Genomic DNA, 13,071 nt, shown 5'->3' on the forward strand with positions numbered 1-13,071 from the left:
CTCTGACACATACATTTAAAAATTGGTGTTTGGTCTTTTTTTGGAATTTACTAGCTTAATGTTTCTGGACAATTTTTATGAAACCAGACAGAGTTAAAGAAAAAAGAAATCAATAACTTTTCAAACCAGTGCTTGATTAATAGGTATTTTGGTGAGTAAATATATCATAAAATATTAGAGATTTAGAGAGAAAATAATCTTATAGATAAAATTAACCCAATCTCTCATTCAGATTTCTTTTACAATGAAATTGCACTATTATTTTTATAAAACTACTCCAAAGGTTTGTTCTAATGCTTAAATAGTTGTTAAAAGAAGAAATGCAGATGGTCCTCACTTGTTTATTTTCTTCTAATTAAAATTTTGGTTTATGCTAGAACCATAGGTCTGATTTCAGCAAAATGCCATCTTTGCAACCCAGTCACTTAGTTTAACTATCCCCCTCCCCCCCTCACCTACTTAAAGGCAATCAAATAGATTGGCTTCTCCTGGTCTGCCGTGTACATCGCTGGTATCTCACTGCAGTGCAAGAGGTGACATGTTTTGCCTCCGTAGCTGTCAATATGGAGGTCGAAAACTATCACACCGGTCTTGTCGCTGCCACTTGCTTTGTCCATTTAGGTTCCTCAAGATTAATATGTCCTGGTACCATGATCATAAATTACTTCTGTGGAATTCACAACTGGGTACTTAATTGGTGACTAAGTCTATTTTAAATAGCGTATTGTGATGAGCATGAGATTTCTTTTTTTCCTGGGCAATTTGGTGGAACAAAAATTTCAAGTAAGCATTATTAAGTTTACTGTTTCTTTCTCTTTGAGTGCCTCTACTCCTTCATTTATACATAACTCCTTCAGCAACCTTTCCATGCATCAATTCAGCTACTCTCCACCTTGTCCTTAATCATATATCCTCCAATCATTTGATGCAACCTAACCTGTCATTCTTGCATTCCTTCATATATCAATTCAAAGATCCACCCACACATCTTTCACTTCATATACCCACCTTCCCATTTTTCTACGAACCCATCCTTCCTCAACTCATCTCCCAAGCCAGTCTCCCATTCAAACTAAGGCCAGCTATTTGTGATACGAAGTGGAATTACTTTATGCTCATCTGATGAGTTGACAAGGCTAAAGCTTTATTTGTTTATGCCTCAACTGTGCAGCTCTGCTCACTTAAGTCTTGACTACTTTGATACATGCCACTGTATATTGAAATTCCCACTCACAGACTCAAATGCCACGAAGTGGAAACTTAAATAGCCTAGCCTAAGCACCACTGCTTTGAATACCGACACACGGACTTTGATGCAGTGATACCAGCATTAAGCACCATCAGTTGAGAGCGCGCACAGAGTGCTATTTTCCCTAGTGCCCTTCCCTAGAACACACACACATTTTAGGAATGCTTAGCAAATAGTAAGAACCCCAGTGGCGTGGACAACTTCAACATTGTTATCTCCTATTGTATGAGAGGCAATACACAAACTGTAAGTGCTTTACAGATGAATAGGGCGTAGGCGGGTCATTCTAGCACATTTCTCCTGAGGAGTCTCTGGGTGGATGGAACTGCCAACCTTTGGGTTAGCACATCAGTGCTTAATCATCTGTACTCCCCAGGGATTCCTAATGGAAGAGTGACATTCTTGTTTGGCTGGTGTCCTCATGCTGATTCTGACTCGAGGGAATAGAACTTCCCATATGATTTCCTAGTTGACACGAACCCCATTTATTCAAGCAGATTGCCAGGTATTTCTGCCACAGAACAGCTGGGAATGTTTTAACTGCCAAATTTCTGAATTTTGGAGAGTATAAATTTTATATCATGCTTTAAGTATAAAATATACAGAGATGTACCTAGGGCTAGAGAAGAGGGGAGAGAATGTGGTTACTAAGGAGCAAAAGGGTTCTTTCTGTTTTGAGGAATATATCCTGAAATTTAAGAGTAGTATGGATTGCACAAGTTTAATAAAGTGGTAAAAATATTTAAAATTATAATAAGCGAAGGAAGAAACCAAGAGGACAAACAAAAAAGAGAAACATAAGAAGCAGAGAACCATAAGAAATCCCGATGGTAATGCCTTGTGTTTTGTATTACTAAGACTAAATAAACAGATGGAAGTAGTTTCTGTAGACTCTTGCAAGCCATCCTAGGGAGGTTAGGCTTATGTGGAACTACATAGGAAATTAGTCTTCAGAAAAATCCCTCTAGCTACAATTGAGGGATGGGAGGAAAGTGGTTACTGAACAGAGAGCTTTGGAGAGATGAGTGGAGAAGTTCAAAGGCTTAAGTGTGGCTTGAAAAGCTGACACTCTGCCATTAGATGAGCCCGGGATGCAGGCTGGACCTGATCTGGTTTCCTACATTGTCTGTGACTTTAGTTTGTGTTATTCTGTTGGGTCGGTGCTTGTCCATATCAAGTTTAATCTCAGAGGTCCCATCATTGGACATCACCTCTTTAATTTATGTTACATGTTTTCCCATTTTTGGATAAATGAAATTCAGGATTGATGAACTTATAGAGACAGCAAGTAGAACAAGGGTTTCAAGGGGAGGGGAGTTCAGAGGTAGAGGGGGTGGAGGAGACATGATATCAAGTAGCCCATATAGAAAAGGAATGTGTGAAAACTGATTGTGGCAGCAATTGTACATTTCTGCTTGTACAATTGAATTATGGAATTAGAGGATATATAAATTGTAAAAATAAGGAAATAACATGTAAAGAAACAGGTCTTAAATGTACCCCCAAGTATTGAATTAAATGTTTAGATATTACTATTAAAAAACTGGATAGTTACTGGTGAATTTAAGAGTGGAAAAAAAAGAGGGGGAACACATTTGAAATTTAAAGAACTTCTTTCTATTAAATGGAAGATAGTTTGAAGAAAGAAAAGACTGAAGGTCGGGAACCCTGTCACTGATTTAGATAAGGTGATGATTGTTTATAATAACACAAAGAACGGGAAGACATGGGAAAACATTTAGACGGAAAATGTCATAACTTTATTATGTGGTTATGAATAAATGTACAATCATGTGGGAATTATCACTGTGCATTTGGAGTTTCAAAATTAGATAAGGCAGATCTCCTACTTCATTCCTTTCAGGTTTTCTTATTGTAAAAACAGAAGGAAGGAGTGGAGAAAGATGTGGAAAGGATGTATATTTGACATCCAATTATATTGCTAATCTCTGGAACTGGAAAACAGGAGTCTACTCAGGGAAATGTGCTTCTTGCCAGTGGCATCTGGCAATTAATGCTGAAATGCGGTTTCTAGCTTGAAAAAGATTTGGGATTTCACTGCACAGAAATCAGGAGAATTGGCCTTCACTGTTGTCCACAGCAGGGTAATCAAAACTCGAAATAATATTTCAAGCCAAGAAAGCAAACATGAAAGAATAAAGGCATAAGTAATAGACAACTACAAGAAATCAGGTATCCAATGTTTTATATTAAGAGGATAATTTTGTATAATTAAACCCACCCATATTAAATTTAAATTAGATTCAGCCAAACTTTAATAAGTAAAAGTCTAAGACATTTATCCAGGAACATACAGTCCTTCTATATTTGACGTGGGTACATTTTTCAGGTCTGACACCAAGTCTAGGTTTTAGCGAGGTTAGCATGAGTTCCTCTTATTATTTACCCAAATTCCCCAACCTCTCATATGCCTTGCCATTTGTCCAAATAATCTTCCCGGATTATTATCCCTGGGTAAGTATTTCTCTTTGAAGACTCAGTTCAAATCCTCAACTTCTCAAATGTTTTATAAATACTCCAGTTATCGCCACAAGCAGCTCGGCCATTAACTTATCGAGTGTCCTACACTTCAATTTGTGTCTATATGTGTGCATATATATGTTTTATAAGTATATTTTACATGTATATATCAATTCCATCTGAAATAGGATATTTATGGTATTAGAACTAGGTATAAAAATGGTTGCTATTTTTGACTACTCCATTCAAATTATTATAGGCTTTTTTAAAGCAAACACACACTCTACCTTGCTTATAGTTTATGTTAGACAGTTTTTCAGTGACACATATTTGAGTTAAATTTCAATACATGTGTTTGGTTGGACTGATTTTAATAATTCAGTATTAGATGAATACGCACAGATTAAAAGCTTACAGTCCTATAAAGAATGCAGGCAGATGTTAAGATAACTGTAATGCAAGGCAGCATTGGGCAAATGGGGCATGTAAATATCTAATATATTGCTTGAGAGAGTGAAAATACTATTATCCACTTTGAAAAACAACTTGGCTGTTATTCTTAAAATTAATTGCATGCAATCTAACTAATTACTGGTTTTCGAAATGAAAAATAAACATACTTTTACGATAGTCTTCATAGCCGCATGATTCATAATAGTTTGAAATTGAGGTAAAATCAATTATTTGGTGATTGTATAAATGTATAGTGTTCTAATGAAAGGAAAGAGCATTACTCAGCATTAAAAAGGAACATACAATTGAAATATGTAACAACTTGAGTGAATCTGAAGTCTAAATGTATCCACTTTAAAGAAAGTGCAAAACTGGAGGGACAAAAAGCAGGAGATACAGGAGTGCTGTCTGCAAAAGGAGCTCGAAGTGCCTTTTTGACAGACTGGACATGTACATTGTCTTCATTGTGCTAGCTACACTGTGCGGGCATTTGCCATAACTTCAGGATGGATTATTCCATTAGTGTGAATCTTACTGAAGTAAATAAAGCAATGGCCAATTATGAACAAATGATTAAATTAGGAGATAGGAATATTCTTTTTAATGGGACTCAATGGCCTATGGTGGAGCTCTGGTGGTATAGTGGTTACACACTGGGCTACAATCGTCATGGTCAGCAGTTCAAAACTACCATCAGCCCTGTGGGAGAAAGACTGGGCTTTCTATTCCTTTAAACAGGTATGGTGTCAGAAACCCAGGTCAGGATGAGTTAGCATCGACTGATGGCAGTGAGTTTAGGTTGTGGTATGGTCTATAGTAGTGTTAAAATGATAATATGATGTTGTAGGTTTTTTACTGTCCCCATGCTTACAGCACAGAGTCATCCACATGAAGAATAGCCCTGTTTCCTACGCTGGAGTTTACTCTCAGCTCACCACTGGATTGCACCAGGTGCAGTGGCGGCTGGCTGAAATGATGTCATTTTTAAAGAGTGGGCATTATCCAAATTTTCATTCATCTACAATACACTAAAAATTCTCTGTAGAAAAATATTTTAATTGGATTGATAAGGGTTATATAAATCACATCTAACATAATTGTCATAAAGTACTTGAAAAACCTTTAGGTTAATATTTGCTTGATCTCCACATATAAATTCTTTTAATATAAATTTTCATAATTTTACATTATTTGTTAATAAATAATATATATTTCTCTCAGCGGAGAAACTAAAAAGGTAAAACTTCCAAATAAGGGCTAATCACATGATGTTTTGTGTAAAATTCTAAAAGAAATTGCTACCATTCTTTTTTTGTTGCACAATCATCATTAAAACATACAAAAGGAGTAAAATTCAATAACGCTATGAACAGGAGCGTGTTGGAATTGCTGATTGAAATACATCGATAACCAGCTCCTCTAGATCCTGCAGCACTTTGATGCCAGGGAGGTCGACAAATGAATTTTCCACATTTCTCTTGATATTAAGAGATTAATAAGACTAACCTGTGGATTTATTTTCTGTCCTGTTATCTAAACGTATCTGTATAGTTTAATCCTGCTTTAAACTTGCCTACTAACAACATCATAAAGGGGAAAAAGTAGACCTTAATAATCCCATTTTTTTGTCTGCACATGATTTTAAATTACCAGTGGGGGGGGGGAGTATATAATTGCCATTTCTTTAATGTCTACAAAATTTTAAAATCGCATAGCCTGTCTTTTTTAATAACATCATTTCAATAGTAGAATTATGATTTCCATTTTCCAATTAAGGCAATCATTTAGAAAAATCAACTCAAGGATAAAATATCTGAATATGAATACAAAATTTTACCAGGACCTAAATGACATGGTTAGCAATGTTCACACAAAAATAAAGTACCAATCTCATTATTTGAACAGTAGTTTCTAATATTTGAATTTCACTTAATATGGTGACAGAAATTCCTAGAAGTTGACCATTTATGTGCATCAACTCATTTTCTCATGAAAATATTTTTAATCCAAATTGCTGATAAAATTGAGGGAAAAGGGGACACAGATTTGGGTATCTTATTAAAATCGAGTACTTGATAGTACTAAACAAAGGAAGTCTGTTTCACGGTATACTATTAGATGCTGCATAATTCCACATTAAGTAGAGGTTGACCATAAAAATAGAGAGCCCAGTTGTGAATAAAACTTGGGCCAAGTAATAATAAAGCATTCCTGGTAACAGGTATCTCAGGTATGTAGTATGTCCCTAACATCAATACTAGTGGGTGCTTGTAAGTAAAACTTTATTTTCTGAAAATTAAGGAAATCTGAAATCCAAAATCTGGACATGGCTCTAGAGAGACATCATCGCTTGTCTACTTTAGCCTCAAGGAGTGGTCAGTAATTCTTGACGTCCTGAATTTGTGAATGCCAGCTTGTTGGTGTCTTCCTCATCCCCCTTCATTGCATCTGTGCCTACTTCACCTGTTTTATAGCTCTTGAAATTATTCGATTTAGAATTCATACTACTCTTGTATGATCTTACTGACATAGGAAAATAAAACTCGATTCCAAAGTCATAAATACAGGTAGCTGGCTTAAGCTTGCAACATATATTTTTTGGGGGACTCATTTCAACCCATATCATTTCCCAAATCAATCCCACTGTCATCCTACTCAGAGCAGCGCTAGAGGAGTCCTGTGGCTTTGTCAGTCTTTGCGGAAGCAGACAGCGCCACTTTCCTCCTGCACGCTTGAACATAAGCTCATAAACCCAACGAGGGCCCTTCACAGGATGACCAGGGCATTAGGTAAGATCAGTTCAACGGCTTCCATTGTCTTGTCTTGTTACCCAGAATGTTTGAGTCTATTTCTGTCTCATAGTCAAATAGATAACATTAAATGAGGAAAGTTTTATACTCAATTAAATAGCAGCTCAAATTTTATTCTTCTTAAATTAATTATTAAACAGAATGTGAAAATGTGAGATTCATTCATTTTAGCAAAATTTCTGGATATAATGATCTATGCATCTTCTACCAATATTCCTTTCTTTTTATACCAATATTCCCTTATAGTCAAAAGGCACTTAATTGTATTACTAGTTAAAAAGGAAAGACAAAAGCAGAACCAGGGGATCTACTGATTTGTCAGAAGGGCTTGCATGGTGACAAGTTGCTCTTAGTACATGCCATGTTAGCTGGCATGAGAAGCTATGCCCAGGACCTCGAGAGAAAGATCTATCAGAGGGCAAGATGATTCCCAGATATAAATCAGCAGGAGATTGATTTGAGAGACAGAGAGAGAAATACTATAGGTAAGATTAAAGAGAATCTTAATAATTCTATTTTGGAAGATTTAATGAATCACTACCAGTACATAAGCATATACATTTGAACAAGATAGCACAAATCAAGGCAACACGTATGATAGCAAAGCTTTCTTATAGAACTACTATTAGTGAGCATCCCCACCCACCATTCCCGGGGACGATTAGGTGAAAGGCGGTGAAAGGAAGATCTGATCTTTGATGCAAGAAAACAGTCCAGTGCAATTATGCTACGGCATTGCATGAAGTGTACAAAATCCATGAGTAATCTTTGTCAGGAATATATACCTACATCCCAACTATTCAAGTTTTGAAAAACTATTAGGCTTTTAAACAACTTTTGCCTAATGAATATGAGAAACGAAGAGCTGTGCTCTCCAAAATTTTCTTGATTCATTTGCCTTTTTAATGAATGAATGAATGTATAAGCTTTTATTCATTTCTTGAACAAGCTTCTGGTCTTTTTTTCTTCTTCTTGTAACAGTGAGGAGGATCCGCTATTGTCTCCTCGGCTTCCAAGGCTGCACCTTTTCCGAAGGGCAGAGAAGTACCTCGAATGTGGTTTTACGCTACCAAAGGACTGAAAATATGGTGATGTCTTTCTTGAATGAGAATAAGCAAAGTGATTCTCCACATCTGGATTCCTGACGGGGCTCAGGAGGACGGGGTGGGGACGAGGTCAACCAGGTGGTATCATTCAAGTATTCATTTTCAACAAGATGAAGGGTCATTATACATTTGGAAATGATAGAAGGCAGGATTGAAAGGGCAGGAAGTTCATTCCTCAAGTAGGAATAAGTTAGTGGCCAGATAGAAGAGAGTCCATTGTTATGGCCCGGGTGGCGTTGCGGTCACACATCGGGCTACTCGCGGACAGGTCAGCAGTTTGAAAGCACCAGCGTCCCTGCAGGAGAGAGGGCAGACTTTCTCCACACCGTGAAGCGTGACAGTCCCAGAAATCCCCAGGGGCAAGTCTCCCCTGCTCCCCAGGCTCTCGATGATGAAGTAGGAGGCACTTGATGGCGGAGAGTTTTGAATGTCTAGCCGTAATTCTGGACGGTGTGCCTGTGGCTGGGATCCCTGTTTGCAGCGAGTTCTCGGTTACAGAATTAAGGTGGAGTTAAATTCTGACCTTAGTGGATGATGTGAACCAAATAATACCCTTTGCTTCTTTTTAAAAAAAATTATTTTGGGGGGGTTCATACAACTCTTATCATGATCCATACATACATCAATTGAGTAAAGCACCTTATATATCCGTTGCCCTCATCATTCTCAAAATTCGCCTTCCGCTCGCGTTCCTTTTGCTTCTTTGGGGGATCTTTTAGACAGTTTCACTCAAGGGTGTGACTTCAGGCACCAAGCTTCATTTTCCTTGGGCGCACAGTCAGCTAAAAGACAGCCATTCCTCCAGCAGAGCCATTTCTCAGAGTCATTCTGGGACACGGGGAGGAATCCCGGGCCCCTCTGAAGAGCTCAGAGGAGCAATAGCAAGACCACGGGATACATTCCCTCATCTAGTCTGAGCGTCCGAGACTGGGATAGAGTGACAGGTGGGTTGGCTCTCTGGGCCATGCAGGCAGAAGGCAAGGAACCATGTAATTAACAGGCTGTGGATTTGTCTGAGACTTGGGTGCTGGCTGGGTGTTGAGCTTGACCATCAGACTGTATCCTTACTATTTGTCTTGACTTGTGGTGACCTATTAACTCCTCATAGCTATGAGTTTATATACTTCCTTCTTTGTGAGTTCTGTCTGTAAGGTCTGTGTGGGTATGGCAATGAGTTATCCACTCCAGCATAGAGGTAGACTGCCCTGTGAGGAATGCCTGATGTCAGAATAGGGTAAAAAAAGGATGGAAGTGTGAAGGCAAGCCTGACCACCGAATCATGGAATAGACAAGCAAGAGAAGATCAGATATGGCCAGGTTCCCATACTGTTTCCTGAAGTGACCTGCCAATTTCTTGAGAAATTCATCCCCCCCTTACAACAATGAAGCAAACACTGCTAGAGGAGCATGTAGAAAAACTCGTGCATGGTAGAATAGCATGGATAATTTCATTTGATCCTGACAAATGCCTGTTAAGTGAGGGTGTACGTGACCCTTACCCCAAGTTAATATACAGATGAACTGTTACACAGCAGTGAAAGGCCTAAGAAGGAGTCTGGATCTCCTGGTTTTGTTTTTGTTTTTTTCATTTTTAATATGAAGCTGCATTTAATAAACCATAAAAAGATGATGAAATATTCAGTAGATGATGCTTAGGCTAGATATTAACAAGGACTTTTATATAGGTATTAATCAACATGGTAGACTCATCTTTGTTAGATGCAATTTCCTATGGCTCTTGAAGCATCGATGCAGTGTAATGTCTCCTAATAACAATTAACAACAACAAACTGCCATTGGATCGATTCAGGCTCTTGGGGGACAGAATAGAGTTGTTCCTTTAGATTTCACAGACTGTAAATCTTTCCACAAACAGACAGCTCCACCTTTCCCAACACAGGGAAGAGGGGAAGGCAGTAAAGAGATGCAAACTGAAGATGCACATACCCTCCACAAATGACCGAATTTACCTCTGAGTTCTGGCCAGTTGACAAGGATACAGCAAGGACTTTGAGGGGCATGGGCACCATTTCAAAAGGGGTGGAACACTACAAACACCAGCCAAGAACAGAAGTTCTGCCATCAGCTGTATAAAACTTCTTTTCTTTCCAGGAGCAAACTCTCAGATGAGCCTCAGGACCAGTCTGCACACTGCTTGTTGGAAGTAACTCTTAAATGAACATGTTACAACCTTTATCCTACCTCTTCCCTGAATACCTTCTCGATAGCAAGCCAAGAAGTGAGAGAGTTGGGATCTGATCATGGTTTAAACGCACCAGCCTCCCTCAGAAGGAAGACCAGGAAATCTGCTTCCTTAAATCATATTACAGCTTTAGAAACATTATAAGGTTGCTCTTCCCTTTTTCCAATAAAAACAGTTATAGGATTTTTGTGAATTAGAGATGAATTCATGAGGGTGGAAGGTTATCTCTGGAAATGGGGTAGCAATGTTTGTGGGCAGCCTGGACATATTGCTAGTCTTGACTTTAATAAGAGAAGAGACTTTATTAAGAAATAATGAATAAATATTTAGAGAGGGGTTAGTGATAGTAAAGTATGATTTCTAACTAAGTAGGATTAGTTCAGAGCACTGAAATGATTTTTATATCCTATCCTAATATGGTATAATGCATATTTCCATGGGATGTCACTAATTACCAGGAATTTGAGTTATATCTTTAGCTAAAATATTTCTAATTAAATATTTCTGAAATTAAAAACAAGTACATGAGGAACTTATTATTTCCTTCCAAAGAGGCCCTAGGAAGGAGAACCAAGACAACAGAGAAGGAAGATAGACAAGCAAAGAATAAACTGGAAGACAGTGGAGAGGGGAGTCATGACTGTTAGCCAGGCTGATCTATGAAAATTTAATTCTAATCAGAAAGGAGGCGAATGTTCCAGCAGCTAGAATTTTAGATGAAGACAAATAAAAACAAAAATCTGCTTTTGGAATTGGTGAATTTGAATCACTGAACCTATCAAAGCAAGCACGTTGCAGTTGCCTGCACATGGCTTTCGAGAGACCAGAATCAGAGGCATTACACAGTCCCTCCAGATGTGTTAATTTTGAGTTCTTAGAAACTTACATTGTAAGTTTATCTGACATGTTAAAAAAACAGGAGCAATAGTAGCATAGCGGGTTATGAATTGGGAGCTAATTGTAAGGTCAGAATTTATACTCTCCAATAGAACGATGAGGCTTTCTACTTCCATGAAGATTTGCAGTTCTACAGGGACAGTTTGACTCCATTCCGAGGGCTGCTGAGCCACAATTGACAAGATGGCAATGACTTTGGTGAGTTAAGTAGATGCCAATGGAAAACCCACAGCCGTCCAGTGGACTCTTGAGTCATATACCAGAAATCTTTTTAAAAGATGTATTTCTAGGTAGAGTTATTGGGACTGATAATACCTGTAACAGGCTGAAATATTCACTAGTGATACTGATCTTGTCTTCTGAAATTCTACAACCTTATTGAGATAGTTAAATTTTTTGTGCCAATCTGGCTGATAAACACATGTGGGAATAACAGAAAGGTAGAGATAAATGGCTTGGTAAGCCTCGCCTTTCAAGTTCTCCGGTCTCTTGCTTTGCGATGGTTGGACCAGGGTGCAGCTGCCTTAGCCAATTCCCTGCTTCAGCCTGCAAGGCTCACTTCCTGCAAGACATCCCCAAGGAGAAGCCACATGGACCTATCTCGATACAGCCCTGGGTTCTGGAGCAGTCGTGCGGCGACCCCTGCCAGTGCTGAGATGCTTACACATTCAGTGACTCAGCTTCCCTCCTGCAGTTGGCATCATTGCGTGTGTTTTGTGAGATGGAGGAGGACTTTGTGGATTGTTGTTGGACATATAGGCTAATGTTGGACTTGTGGGCTAGGGCAGCACTGGGTTGGGATGTTTTCTTGATGTACATTAACCTTTTATATAAAATTCTCTCTTATACATGAGTTTCTGTGGATTGGTTTCTCTAATGTACCCAGACTAACACATTATGATACTGTTTTTGGGACTGATACTACCTGTAATAGGCTAAAATGTGCACTACCAATTCTGCTCCTGTCTTCTGAAGTTCTACATCCTTATTATAAACTAATTTTCTTATTGAGAACTGCTTTCTAACTGCCCTACACGGTCTCTGTTTAGACAAGTTCCTTCAGAGGGAACTGACTTTGTTTTCTCTTTGCATAGTTTAACACGCTGAGTAGTCATTCAAGTATAATAGTGACAGAAACTTGCCTGCTGAAAGTGAGTACTTGAAGTGCTTCTGATGAAGGTTAAGGGTGGCAGCCTTCAGTATGGAGCAGGACTGAACGTAAAGAACACTAACATCCTCACAACTGGACCATTGGGGAACATCATGATAAATGGAGAGATGGTTGAAGTGGTCAAGGGTTTGCTTGCTTGGATCCACAATCGATGCTCACAAAAGACACAGTCAAACGATCAAAAGTTTCATTAGGTAAATCTGCTGCACAAGACTCTTTAAAGTGTTGAAAAGCAAGGAGGTTCCTTTCAGGATTAAAGTACACCTGACCCAAGCCATGGTGTTTTCAATCGCTTCAAGGTTTCACATAGAATAAGGAAGCCCCGAAGAGTGGATGCACTTTTAATTGTGGTGCTGGAGAAGAATATTGCCTGGACCATGGAATGTTAAAAGGACAAATTATCTGTCTTGGAAGAAATACAGCCAGAGTCTCCTTAGAGGCAAGAATGGCCGACTTTGTTTGCATACTTTGGACATCATGGCAAGAGACACCAGACCTTGGAAAAGGACCTTATCTTTGCTTAAGTCAAGGAATGGAAAAAAGAGTAAGTCCCTCAAAGAGCTGGACTGACACAGTGGCTACAATAGTGGAGTCAGCACGGAGGCAATTGTGAGGATGGAGCAGGACTTGGGGGTGTTTGCTTCTGTGTGCAGACCCTCATTACCCTCATTATGCACTGGAACACACTCGATGGTACCTAA

General features: G+C 38.7%; 1 protein-coding gene and 1 pseudogene across 1 annotated transcript in view; both read right to left on the bottom strand.

The window, feature by feature from the left end:
• Positions 1–13,071, bottom strand: part of LUZP2 (leucine zipper protein 2) — a 297,788-nt gene that overhangs the window by 134,247 nt on the left and 150,470 nt on the right. The gene's annotated exons all lie outside the window — the stretch shown is intronic.
• Positions 5,037–5,147, bottom strand: LOC142447615 (small nucleolar RNA SNORA65; annotated as a pseudogene).

This window comes from Tenrec ecaudatus, chromosome 4 (assembly GCF_050624435.1).
Source record: "Tenrec ecaudatus isolate mTenEca1 chromosome 4, mTenEca1.hap1, whole genome shotgun sequence".
NCBI classification, from domain to species: Eukaryota; Metazoa; Chordata; class Mammalia; order Afrosoricida; family Tenrecidae; genus Tenrec; species Tenrec ecaudatus.